Here is a 13544-nt window from a genome sequence, read left to right as displayed (position 1 = left end):
GTCTTTGATTCTGGGATTGCAAATGCCCTTTTGGGCAATCATGCTGGTAAATCTTTTACTTAGTAATGATCTGAGTCTGGAATTTAAATCCATTTTAAATACAGCAAAATCTTCTTTCGAACAGCTTCACTTTGCATGGGGTTATCACTGGAATGAAGCTGAAGTATAAATTGGGGGAGGGCGGCGCTTGGCTTTATCCAAAACTCTATCAATTTGTTTTCCATTTTGGATAATTCAGGCATTGACCTCAAAGCTGCTCCTGGAATGTGAGTTGCTACATGCCTGCATCCATCGACATTTGCAGCAGACCACAGTGATGCCACCCATACATATGAATGTACTAATTTAGCCCTTATTTCAAGATGTCAAATACAGAGAAAGAATGTCGACGATATTCAACTGAATATTTGTCTGAAATTTCAACTTACTCATTGTAAGCAGGTACAAGCATCAGGCTGCCTCATTATGTCTCCTGGCAGAGAATGGTTTCCTGATAATTTACATATTGAAATAGATATTATTTTATTATAAATTGCTTTCATTTTATTCTTCCTTTATATTACAGTTAGGGCATTATATTGATTTTTTTTTTTGAAATTACGTGTGTATGAAGATGAAAGGCATGAATTTCATTTCAGGATGGTAAAATGGGTGTTATAAAATAGACATAATGGAAAGAGAGTGTTGGGTCTGTTGGAGTAGAGATCCACAGTCCTAAACTAGTTCCCATGTTGAGGGGGAAACATTAAGGGACAGAAGACAGAGACTCTAGATATACTACAATTAACGAAACAATCCCACTCGGTAAAGAACTACCTTGAGTCTCACAAGAATTTTACATGTTCTGCAGAGTATTCATGAAGTCAAACCTCTGTTTATAATAATCTGAGTTCAGCTACTTAATGAGTCAGTTTTTGCTGTGTAACAAACAATCCCCAAAATCTCATTGACCAACCACAAGCATTTACTTTCCTTACTCACAGATCTATGGATTAGCTCAACTTGACTGTTGGCTGCTCTATCTGTCTCTCTTCCTCCACAGGCCAGCATCTACCAAGACCAGGCCATTCTTCAGCAAACAGCAGGAACGCAAGGGGCCAAGCCGCTCCTGTATCACCTGCTCACAGACCATTGGTCGAAATAAGTCACATGGCCAGGTCCACTAACAATTGGATGATGAAATAAGCCCCACCTCCAGAGGGAGGGACTGCAAAGTCACGTGACAGAGTATGGGTACATGAACGTTGGAAAAACCGGAAGTAACGTTTAACCCAGCTGTGTTTTGTGTCTAAACACAAGTTACTGTCACAGTTTTCTTTTCCATGCTCAATAAAAAGCTCGTTGGATAAATGCTTTCATTACAGAATGTAAAAATGGCACAAAAACTTTGAAAGAAGAAAGAAAAGGGTGGGTAAACTCACTTGTCCCAACACTCATGATTCCTGTATTGAAAACCTACTATGTGCCAGACACTACATGAGATATTTTTATCCTCACAGTAACCTAGGATTGTCTTTAATTGATGGATGGTAAAATGGAAGTTCAGAGAGGTTAAGAGACTCACTTGATGTCACACAGCTCACTAGTGCTGGAGGCCACCTTCAGACTTACATGCATCTGACTCCAAAGCCTGCGTGCTTTCTATTTCATCAGGGCATCACTCTATGGGTTTGAAGCCCTCCCAGGAACCCTCAGCTACTGGCCCTGGGTTCTAACGTTGGCTTGAGTCATTTCTAGCTGCTGGAAGGCAAGTTGAGTAACAGGGACATGTGACATTTATTTAGTTACGTATCTCCGGTGGGAGGTTTCGGGGGCCATTAATGCAGTGTGTCTGCATGGCTAGTTGACATGCTACTTCTTGTTATTGCTGTCTCTATTCCATGGCCCTCACACTCAATTTCAATTCAAAGTTTGGCAGTCAAGGTGTCAGAGCTAAAAAATGGAATGGCCTCCCTCCGAAATGAAATAATTTTGTTGTTCAGTTCCGAGCGATTTTGTAATTTCATGCTTGTGTATGATAATTTTATGCTGTCCTGCCTCACGTAACTCAGTTCTGGCAGATCCTGACAGGTGATAAATACAATCTTTTCCGCCCCGCATGCGACAGGCCGGTGCGAGGGAGGGGGAGGGAAAAACGGCAATTTCACATCTGAGGCCAGGGCACAACTGGAGGCAGTGGCAGGCCCAATTCTTTCATAATTTCACGCCTGGATTCCAGCCGGCGCCACCTCTGCTGTGGCTGAAGGACCCACGGGTCAAGGGAGCCTTCTTGGAAATGGAATGGCGTTGGGCAGGGCAGGGGTACTGGCGGTCGAGGAGGGGATGAGGAGAAAGTTATGACTTCGGGCCCGCCCCAGGCTGGCGCATCGTGGGCTGGCAAGGCTCAATTTATGGTCCTGCTCCCTGCTTGTGTACTGTCCTCTGTGTACTCCTATGGGGTGAATTCCTCCTGCAGGAATTATTTTTACAAATCTGTTAAACATCTGAAAGATAGCCATTTCCAATAAAAAAAAGGGGGGGGGAGGAGGAGGTTGTATCTTCAGAGACGGAGAAAGATAGAGAAAGAGGAAGAGAGGGAAGGAGGGAGAAACTGAGATAGAATAGGACATGACCGGGCTTCTCTGGTGGCTCAGTGCTTTAAAAAAAAAAACAAAAAACGCTCCTGTCAATTCAGGAGCCACAGGAGACCTGGGTTCAATCCTTGGGTCTGGAAGATCCCCTGAAGAAGGAAATGGCGACCCAGTCCAGTATTCTTGCCTGGAGAATCCCATGGACACAGGAGCCTGAAGGGCTATAGCCCATGGGGTCAAAGAGAGTCGGGCACAACTTGGTAACTAAACAAACAACTGATGCTTCCTGAGACTCTTCCGTGGCCCATTCTGAAGCTCCATCAACTACCCGAAAGGCAGGAGGCATGATCTGTTTTAGCATGTGAGAAAACAGGCTCAGTGACGTGGAGCCCCTTTCCTTGTAGGTCATGAGAAAGCAAAAAACAACCTAGACACATGTGTATCTGACTCCAGAGTCGAGGCTCTTTTCTTCCCCCTCCCCCTCACTAAGCTTATTTTCTTGCGCTCAGAGCTTCCCAGGCAAGTAGAAGATCCAGAGTCACTATGTTCTCAGAAATCTACCTGGACCTCCCCCTCTTCCCATGCACCATTCCAGTTTGTGAAGACATTTCCACAGCTATGACTCCATCTGGACCTTGGGAACAGTAGCTTGCTTCCCAAAGATGACAGTGATCATTGTTCTAATGCTACCAGTGTGAAATGAAGGCTTGGAGACCGGAGTTAGGGAGACAGCACCGGGCACAATGGACCTGGTCCCCGCCTTCATGGAGTTTATAGTCTATAGGGGAAGACGGAAGGTAAAGAATAACCAAAAAACAGTTCTAAATTATGATAAATTCTATGAAAGATTTAGGAACTAGATGCTGCTACAGGAAATACACCTGAAGGGGTGTTTGGAGGAAGACTCTGCTGAATGATGATCAAGCTGAGACTTGAAAGATGAGGCTGTAGTCAGGGGACATCCCTTCCCAAAGCAAAGAGCTTTTGAGGGGGTCCCAGGGTGGGACAGGGCTTGGTCTATTCAAGGAAATAAAAGAAGTCTTGTGTAGCAGAGCACAGTGTGAGTAAGGGGAAGATGATGCTTAGGGGATCAGTGATGGGCAGACTTGGCCTTTAGGTCAAGGAAAGGAGCTGGAACCCCACCGTGGAAGCCACTAAAGCATTTCCACAGGGGAAGATGGGATTTGATTTAGGTTTTTTTTTTTTAAGAAGAGTATTCCACCACGCTGGTGGAAAAAAAGATTGGGAGGGACAGGGAAGCAGGACTGGAATAAGTGCGGGGACCAGATGGAATCTCACTGCTCTCCAGGGGTGAGAGGACAGTGGCCTGGGCCAAAGTAGAGTGCCAGAGGTAGCCAGATGTGGTCAGATGCCAAAGAGAGAAATGGATGTATCTTGAACCAAAACTGTAGGACCTAATGATGGGTTTATTAGAGGGACAAAGAGGGAATAATTGAGATGAAAGTCCTCTCCTTATGCTTTTGAGTTTCTTAGAAAACTTTAGTTTTTCCAGATACTGGAACTTTCATGAGGAAGTTTTTGCTCCAAGACACCTTGTGGGCGTGCTGCGTGCTCAGTTGTCTGAGTCATGTCCGACTCTTTGCAACCCTATGGACTGTAGGCCACCAGGCTCCTCTGTCCATGGACTCTCCAAGCAGGAATACTGGAGTGGGTTTCCAAACCCTCCTCCAGGGGATCTTCATGACCCAGGGATCGAACCCTCATCTCATGTGTCTTCTGCACTGCAGGTGGATTCTTTATCCCCTGTGCCTCCTGGGAAGCCTTCCAAGACACCTTACTCGTGTGTAAAGAGAGTATTACATGTGATGCGCAGCAATCACAAGGAGGGCTCTGGTAGGTCGTGGCCAAGTGCTGTGTGAACCTTAAGCCTGGACAGAGAGGCTTCCCTCTTGGTCAGAAGGGCAGCCATAAATTTGCCAGAGATGCTGGCAGGATCTATCTGAGGGATGAATTATTTGGAAGCTTCCCTTACAAATGAGCTTTCAGATGTCTGGGCATGTTGCCTACACACTGGCTTTATCCTTCCTTTTGGGACAATCACATATAAATTCTTCCTTGTCAGCTATCTTTTGGGACAGTCAGCTCCTGCAGGATTAGATTCCTGTGGGAATCCCCCAAGATCCATTTTATGATCATTAAGTAGGCTTGCCGCTCGGCCAGAGCTCTGGAAACCTGTAGGCACATGAGCCACGTGTGCCATGCCATCACAAGGACATGTGGACTCAGGCAATCTTGAGTGCCTGACCCAAGAGATCATGGAGAATATGAGGAAGCTGGGGTCCCAAGTGGCCCAGTGATTTGCCCAGAGTTACAAAACAATCATGGGTTCTGACACAGAGAAGACAAGGGGCCATCTGCCTTGGAAGCCATCAAGGAGACAGGTGTTCTAGAGAGCTCATAAATATGTATAAATAAAAATAATATCTTAGTCATCATGGTATCCCCAGGTCATAGGATAGAGGCTGGATGGAGAAGATTCCACCAGCATTTGTTGAGGGAAATGCTGGGATCTCCATTCTACTTTCAAGTAAGTGAATCTAAGCATAAAGAGAACAGGAGGTGGAGCTTGGATTGAACCCATTTACTTGGCCCCAGACTCTGTGTCCATACATTACCCCTCACCTGAAAGCAGAGCTCACCAGTACACAAAGCACTCAGTGGTCATTTTGACTAATTTGAGAGAGGAGAGCATTACTGTCTGAGGATTATATAGAGCCCCACACCAATGACCATGATGGTACATAGCAGAGTCATGTAGCCAACCAGCCCTGCAGTCCAGACATGACTTCTTGGAAATGCAACTTTGCTGGGACCTCAGTTTCTATATCTGAAAATAAGAGGGGGGAAACGGTTGCCTTGCTCATAAATGTGCTGTGAATAAGAAAGAATATCATGGAGGAGAAAATTGATCTACCAACTAGACAGTGTTCTGTCCTCAGGTAGAATTTGACTATATTAAAAGTTCTTTGGAACTCAAAGCTTTTGCACTTGCTGTTCCCTGGGCCGTGTCCCACCCTGACACCTTCACCTAGCAAACTCTGACCCCCTCCTTCAGGACTCCAGCGAAGTATGTCTTCCTCCAGGAAGCCTTCCTGAAACTTCCAGACTGAGTCAGATTCCCTCTTGTTGTACACTGCGTGTCCGCCCCCCAACTGACACACGTTTCTGATCACTCAGTCATCGTCTAAGTGCCCACGACACCATAAGCTTGCGAGGCCAAGATCGCATCACAACATCACATCTCCATCCACCCCGCATATTCATTTTCCCATTGGTTCAGGAATAGTGTGTTGGGCAGACGCTCTTCTGGAATGAGAGATGCAGTGGTCACAGGACAAAATGAGCCAATGTGTGAAGAGACAGACTGCATGCAGCAAACATCACGGTGCACTGGCAGGTCGCAATAAATGCCAGGACGGGAAAGTAAAGCCAGATGACATAAATCTGTGTTTACCAGGAAGGGATCACAATGATTTGCTCATTCAGCCAATGAATCTACTTTTCTGTGATCTCCTTCAAGGCAGGGACTGTGTTTGACCTGCTCGTTTCTGTAACCCCTGGTGCCTAGCACAGTGCCTGGTACAAGCAAGGTATTAAAGAATATTCGATAACTTAATGAATAACTGAATGAATGAAATCGATAAAGGAATAAATGAAAAGATGGATGGATGGGTGAATGGACAGGTGAGTGGGGAGGTGAATATGTGGATCGCTGGGTGAACTGATGGATGGATAATGGAGAGATGGTTCCAGACATGACTAGATGGTTTGATGACTATCTGTGGTACATTCAGATGGGCCAATGAAACAGAGAAAAGAAATAGGAACCTGATACTGGGCCACCAGAATCCTGGAGCTTAGAGATTGGTGTTGAAATAAACAAGAGTTGAATCTTTCCGGTAAGAGGAAAACCAGAGCAAGGTGGTCAAGGCACATTCACAAGTACATGGAGATAAAGGTTTACATTAAGTCATGGGTGCCGGTTTCAGAGCCATGTTCAAGCAGCTGTGTGTTCTCACAGTTGAAGGCTTGTCTCTCACAGAGGACTATCCATGCACAGCTGTCATCAATGCTCCATTTTTTCTCAGGGCCACCTTGCTGACATCAACCTGAGGAGTAGTGTGATGTTAAAAAAAAAAAAAAGAGGCCAGCTTTGGTGTCAGATGGTCGGGTGACTCCCAGCTCTGCCATCTGCCAGCTGTGCAGACTGGGTGATTTTTTTCTCTCTCTCTCTAAGCTTCGTTTCCCTGGGGCCAAACTATAAGTACTGATCGCAACCTAACAGGGGAACCGGGTGAGTGAGGGTTACTCATGGTGTCAAGTGCTCCTCCGAGCCTAGGCATACAGGAAGTGCTCAATTGGTCACAGATACTCTACTGCCGTGGCACTGTTTATTTAACCTGTCCCCCCTTCTGTTTCCATTTGGGTCACTTCCAATTTTCCCTCTATTTTAAACGCCATAACAGAAACGTTTGCAGTTACTGTTTTGCGTACACCTGTGATTAATCCCCCAAGGGGAAAGCTCCAGAAGTGAAAGTTGCTGAGCCAAAGGAAATGAATGCTTTTATGGTCTTCAGTACACAGAGCCAAAGAGACGATGGGACGCCTTGTAAATATCATTCCACGAGCATCAGTGAATGTACGAGTTGCCAGATTTAGGAATCCTCTTCTTAAAACCCAAGACACAATCCCATCCCTTATTGTACAGATGGGAAAACTGAGAATCGGAGAGTGGTAAGAACTTACCCAGGATGCTCCATGCTCAGTCATGTCCGACTCTTTGTGATCCCGTGGACTTAGCCCGCCAGGCTCATCTGTCTGTGGGATTTTCCAGGCAAGAATACTGGAGTGGGTTGCCATGCCCTCCTCCAGGGAATCTTCCAGACCTAAAGGTTGAACCCACATCTCTTACATTTCCTACACTGTCAAGCAGGTTCTTTACCACTGTGTCACCTGCAAAGCCTCCCAAGGTAGGATAGGTAGGATAACAATAGTGATGAAAATCAACATGTGTGAAGACTAGGGATGCTGTGATAAAACCGGCTACACATGGACCGTCCACTGCTCACAGCACTACTTCTCCAGGCTAAGTGTCATCATCCTCTCCACACATGTGGGGAAATGAGGCCCCTAGAGAAGTTAAACACTTCTAAGGAGCCTCAGGTCACAGAACTCACATGCAGTGAGGCTGGGATTGGAACCCAGGAAGCCTGGCTCTAGAGCCGGTGCTCTAACCGTGAGGCTACAGGTGTTCCCTGGAATCAGCAACTCGGAAACTAAGAGCTTCTAGTCTTGGAGGGCAGAGTTTGGACCGTTTAGCAGGGCATGGGTGGAAGCTTTCCGAGAGACAGAGTTTGTTTCTGTGTGACTGCTCTGAATGCCTCCACCCTGCAGGTGCTTAATAAGCCAACATCCCAAGCCCAGTGCCATGTGTAAATTAATACCTGCCTAGACCATAAAGTGGATGACAGTGCCAGCTTACAGGTCCCTGGTCACCCCTCCCCTATGTGGATTCCCAAACCCACCAGTGTAAACTTCAGCTCCAGCACACCTCAGTTCTGCTCTGCCCTGCACAGTGTTCTAGCGGAGGGTCATGGATGGAAGCTTCGCAAAGTTACTAGCTTGCTTTGTTTGCCTACTCTGGAGTTCCCATGTCTTCCCGAAACCTGGAGGCCACCAGGAGGTCATGAAATCTGTGACAGACTCTTAAGCAGCTTTCTGACAACCCAAGGAGGAGCCACAGAAGGGCTTATCATTCCAACTCTACCACTTGCCTGCTGTGTGACTTTAGAAAACTGCCTTAACCTCTCTGGGCATCCCCCTTTCCCATCTGCAACAGCAACATTCCCACTGGTTGGCTCTATATCACTTCCTCAAAAATGCTACAGACCCATGAGCATCCCTATGACCTACTTACCACCAAACCCAGCCTTTGTCAGAGTTGATACACCCTTGGTCACTCCTGCAGGCCACAGTCCTCCCCACTTATCTCCATCTCCACACATCTAGAAATTAACTTCATAACTTCCCATTTTGCCATCACTCGGTGAGTAACCACAAATCACCATCAGTTTGGGTTGTGTATTTTTATACATTGCCCTTTTAATGTCTCTCAGAAAATATAAACAAAGCATACATAACCATTAGAACACCCTGGATCCTGAAAAGTACATAAGAATTTATTTGTCTCCATGTGGATCATACATATTGTATTAAAACCACATAAAGGGGTTTAATAAAATGGCAGAAAGAGAGGCAGGAGAGCAGCATCTCAGGCAGCGGGGAGAGGTGGAAGTGATCTTTCTTTGATGCCTGTTAAATGTTCCAGCAGATGAACCCTATATTCTGCCAGGAAATGAGTTTGCCACCAGCCTATTGGGTCTGTCGTAAGAGGTTGGTCTCACCACGGTCATCCCTCTTCCGCACCCAGCAATACATTACACTGCCTCAATTTTTCATTCCTTGCTGCCCGAAATGCAAATTTCTTCTCTGTTGTTTATATTAGGTTTTCAAATATATGGAAATCCAGGGATCTAGAGGGAAATGCCAGGGCCACGGAGGCACTCAATCTGTCTTTTTCCTCTGACTGACTTCTTTCCATCACTTACATGATGCGTGATGGGGGCCGAGTGTGCGGTACAGGGTACCAGGACAGAAAAGAGCTCCCCGGGGTAAAGAATGGCAGAGAGGAGCTTTTGAACTGGGGGCTGCACTTTGAGCCACAAAGGTCTGAAGGGGCCTCATTAATTGAGTGCCCAAGGGACTGGCGACTCCTCCAGACACGGTGGGCACCAAACTCTGTCTAAACCTTGAAGATGGAAACCTTCCTGCATTTGGCCACAGGAATATATTGAGCACATGCTGCATACCAGAAATTGTGACATGCTAATGAGATTTTCCTCTTCTTTTTTTTTGCTTGTGCTCAGTCACTCTGTCATGTCCAACTCTTTTGTGACCTCATAGACTGTAGGTAGCCCTCCAGGTTGCTCTGTCCGTGGGATTTTCCAGGCAAGAATATTGCAGTAGTTTTCTATTTCCTCCTCCAGGGGATCTTCCCAACCCTGGGATTGAACCTGCATCCCTTGGGTCTCCTGTATTGGCAGGTAGATTTTCCACCACTGTGCCACCTGGGAAGCCAATACTTATGGTCAAAAGCTTGACTGAGCTCTTGCTGGAAGCAGACACAAGTAGAGCTTGTCACATGAGCATCTCGTTGTCCTAATCATCCTATGGCATAAGTTTATCACTTCAATATGGCAAATTAGAAATGGTACTTTCACATAACAGACATAATCACACAGCGATGAAGGGCAAAGGTTGAGATTTAAACTCTGGTCTTATAAATATCAATCCCCGTGTTTTTCTATGCCAGCCAGGGATCTGCAACTTCTTTCTATAATAAATATTTTAGGCTTTGTGGATCATATGGTCACTATAGCAATGACTCAATTCTGCTATTGTATTTCAAAAACAGCCTTAGCCAATGTGTGAACAAATGGATGTGTTTCAATAAAACTTTATTTGCAGAAATAGGCAGTGGGTTGGATTTGGCTGACAGTCTGTGCTTTTTGCTGCTGCTCTCCCAAGGCTACCCCTGACATGATCACAGAACTTGATGTTTTATTGTGACTCACCAAGATCACACATTGTAGATGCCGATCTTCTGGGGACCAACTGGGTCTCCCAGGAAACTTCATCATTGTCATCGTGACATGCATGATCTTTTTCCAACCTCACAGCAACTGAAAGAGGCAGGGATTTTACTCTTCCCTATTTAAAAGGGAGGAAGCAGAGGTTCAGAGAGCACTCATGCTCAAGTTCACAGTCTAAACACTGGGCTACAGACCTTTAGCAGGTCAGGAGGGTTCAGAGGCAGTGTGACTGGGAGCAAAGGCTGCTCCTGGTGGGAGCCTGGACCCCTCTGGGAGTCAGAGGTGGGACCGAGTCAGACATCAGAGAGGGATGGGCCTCAGTGGCCAGTCTGTGTGGCCCCCTCCCACTCAGCCTTCTCACCCATGACCATACTCAGAGATTTCCCTGGCGGTCCAGTGGCTAAGACTCCATGCTTCCAACCCAGAGGACCCAGGTGATCCCTGGTCAGGGAACGAGATCCCACATGCCACCATGAAGACTGAAGATACCGCGTGCTGCAACCAAGCCCCGGATAGCCAAGTAAATAAATAAACACGAAAAGAAAAAAGGAAACAACAACCACACTCGAGAACACCACGTGGGTGAAGATGGAATCAGAGATGGAGGTGATGCTTCCATCAGAAGCTAGGCAAGAGGCACGGGATGCCCTCTCCCTGACAGCCTCAGAAGGAACCCACCCTGCAGGCACCTTGGTCTCAGACTACTCCCAACCTCCAGAACTGAGAGGATAATTTCTCTTCTATAAGCCAGCCAGTTGGTAGCACTTTGGTATGGGAGCCCTGGGAAACTGATACAGCTTTGTGTGTGGCCGGCATCCCACACAGCAGCTCTGAAAATCCTTCAGGTGTCCAACCCATACCCCAGCTCTGAGAGGCTGATTCTCCTTCCTCTGGACCATGAACTGGTTCTACCCATAGTTTGAACTTGGGACCTTGACAAGGAAATTGGAACCCAGAGAGGGGAAGCCACACATCTAAAGTCACACAGCAAAAAAGCTGAGAGGTTCAGGCGTCTGCTAGGCCAAGATCTGTTGGACTGTAAAGAACTCAGGCCTTTCTCGTATCACATGAAAGAGAGATATACAAATGGCCAATGAGCACTTGGAAAGATGTTCAATGTCACTAAGGAACATCAATGTCATTCAGGAAATGCAAATCAAAACACAATGAGATATCACCTCACACCCATCAGGATGGACAATCAAAAACAGAAACAAAATTCTTCAGAAAACTACAAATGTTGATGAGGAAGTGAAGGAATTGGCATCGCTGGTGGGATATAAAATGGTGCAACCACCACAGAAAAGAGCATGGTAGTTCTAGAAAATATTAAAAACAGAATTACTGTCAGTTCAGTTCAGTCACTCAGTCGTGTCCAACTCTTTGCAACCTCATGAATTGCAGCACACCAGGCCTCCCTGTCCATCACCATCTCCCAGAGTTCACCCAAAGTCTTGTCCATCGAGTCGGTGATGCCATCCAGCCATCTCATTCTCTGTCGTCCCCCTCTCCTCCTGCCCCCAATCCCTCCCAGCATCAGAGTCTTTTCCAATGAGTCAACTCTTCTCATGAGGTGGCCAAAGTACTGGAGCTTCAGCTTTAGCATCATTCCTTCCAATGAACACCCAGGACTGATCTCCTTTAGAATGGACTGGTTGGATCTCCTTATGATCTAGGAATTCTGGGCTTCCCAGGTGGTGCTAGTGGTAAAGAATCCTCCTGCCACGTCAGGAAACAAAAGAGACATAGGTTCGATCCCTGGGTCAGGAAGATCCCCTGGAGGAGGGCGCAGCAACCCACTCTGGTATTGTTGCCTAGAGAATCCCCTTGGACAGAAGAGCCTGGTGGGCTACAGTTCATAGGGCTCTAAAGAGTTGGACATGACTAAAGAGACCCAGCAGGTGCCCACTAGGAATTCTGCTTCTGAGTATATACCCAAAAGAATGGAAAACAGGGTCTTGAAGGGACAGTAGTCAGCCTATGTTCATAGGTCATTGCCCACAATAGCTAAAACATGGGAACCACCCAAATGCCCACCAACCAACAAATGGATAAACAAAGCATGGTATGAACGCATGATGGAATATTGCTCAGCCCTAAAAAGGCAGGAAGTTCTGACATCCGAGACAACATGGATAAACTTAGAGGACGTTATTTTAGGTGAAAGAAGCCAGCCACAAAAGTACAAAACACTGCATGATTCCACTCACAGAGGTCCCTGGAGCAGCCAGATTTACGGAGCCAGAGAGCAGAATGGTGGTCACCAGGGAGGGGAGAGATGGTGGGGGTTAGTGTTTAATGGGGACAGAGTTTCAGCCTAGGAAGATGAAAACTTCAGGAGGTGGATGGTGGTAAGGGTCACACAACAACATGAATGTACTTAATACCACTGAACTAAATGCTTAAGAATGGTTAGGATGTAAATGGTTAAATTTTGTAAGGGTATTTTGCCACAATTTTAAAAAGAGAGAGAGATGGGACACTCCCTAGAAAGCTAGTTCCAGCAGGGGTGGGGTGGTTGCAGGGGGCCACAGGCGAGGAAGCAGTCAAGAATCCCTGGTTAGTCTCAAGGTTTCCCAGCTCTGGGCCTGCTGCTTTCTCCAAGCAGCATTTAGCTCCTCCATCAAATAGGAACATCAGTCATCTCTTCTTCCTCCCAGAGATGAATCTGAAAATGCTCTATAAACCCTAAAGCGCTGTGCTCTGCTGTATTGCCATTTTCTGTATACCTCCTGGTCATCAGAAGTCCATAAGTCTTTGACCTTAGATGCCTTCCCTCATTGCCAAAGGCCCCCACAACCCTCCGGGAAACTTGTCATCAGAATTCCATTTCTGCCATTCATGCCCTTGGCAACTGTGATGTGCCCCATGAGGGCATGACAGGGCCCCTTGAGTTCCTCTCTGCACCCAGACATTGCTCAGCAGAGATGTGAAGACCCCTAGGGTCTTGCAGCCACCCTCCACCCACTCCTCAGGGCCACACATTACAGCAGCAACTCTTTTAAATAGAGTCCTCTCCCCCTTAGGAGGGAAATGAGGGGGTGCATCTTCAGTGGGTGAGAGACTGGAGCCGGGGGATTGAAGTAGGTGACCTCAGACTGAGCTTAGGGACATAGAGATCCTCCCCACCTCCACCCACAACCTCACCAGAGCCAAAGGCGTGAGCAGAGGGAGAGGGTGGTACCCACCTGTGCCCCACCCCCTGAACCCCTGTCCACCCTGCAGCTTGTGGGACCCTCCTTCCATTCTGTTCCCCTTCAAAGAGCCCCTGAGGTCTTTTACTTATTCACTCACCATCCAA

The 13544-nt window shown here is 46.8% G+C and overlaps 1 long non-coding RNA gene across 7 annotated transcripts in view; it reads right to left on the bottom strand.

Moving 5' to 3' along the window:
* The window catches only part of LOC147355696 (uncharacterized), a 161549-nt gene that overhangs the window by 21598 nt on the left and 126407 nt on the right, over positions 1–13544 (bottom strand). The gene's annotated exons all lie outside the window — the stretch shown is intronic.

This window comes from Bos grunniens, chromosome 17 (assembly GCF_055505025.1).
Source record: "Bos grunniens cultivar Pamir isolate PY7600 chromosome 17, Bosgru_T2T1.0, whole genome shotgun sequence".
Taxonomy (NCBI): Eukaryota; Metazoa; Chordata; class Mammalia; order Artiodactyla; family Bovidae; genus Bos; species Bos grunniens.
This window is presented reverse-complemented; position numbering and strand designations above follow the sequence as displayed.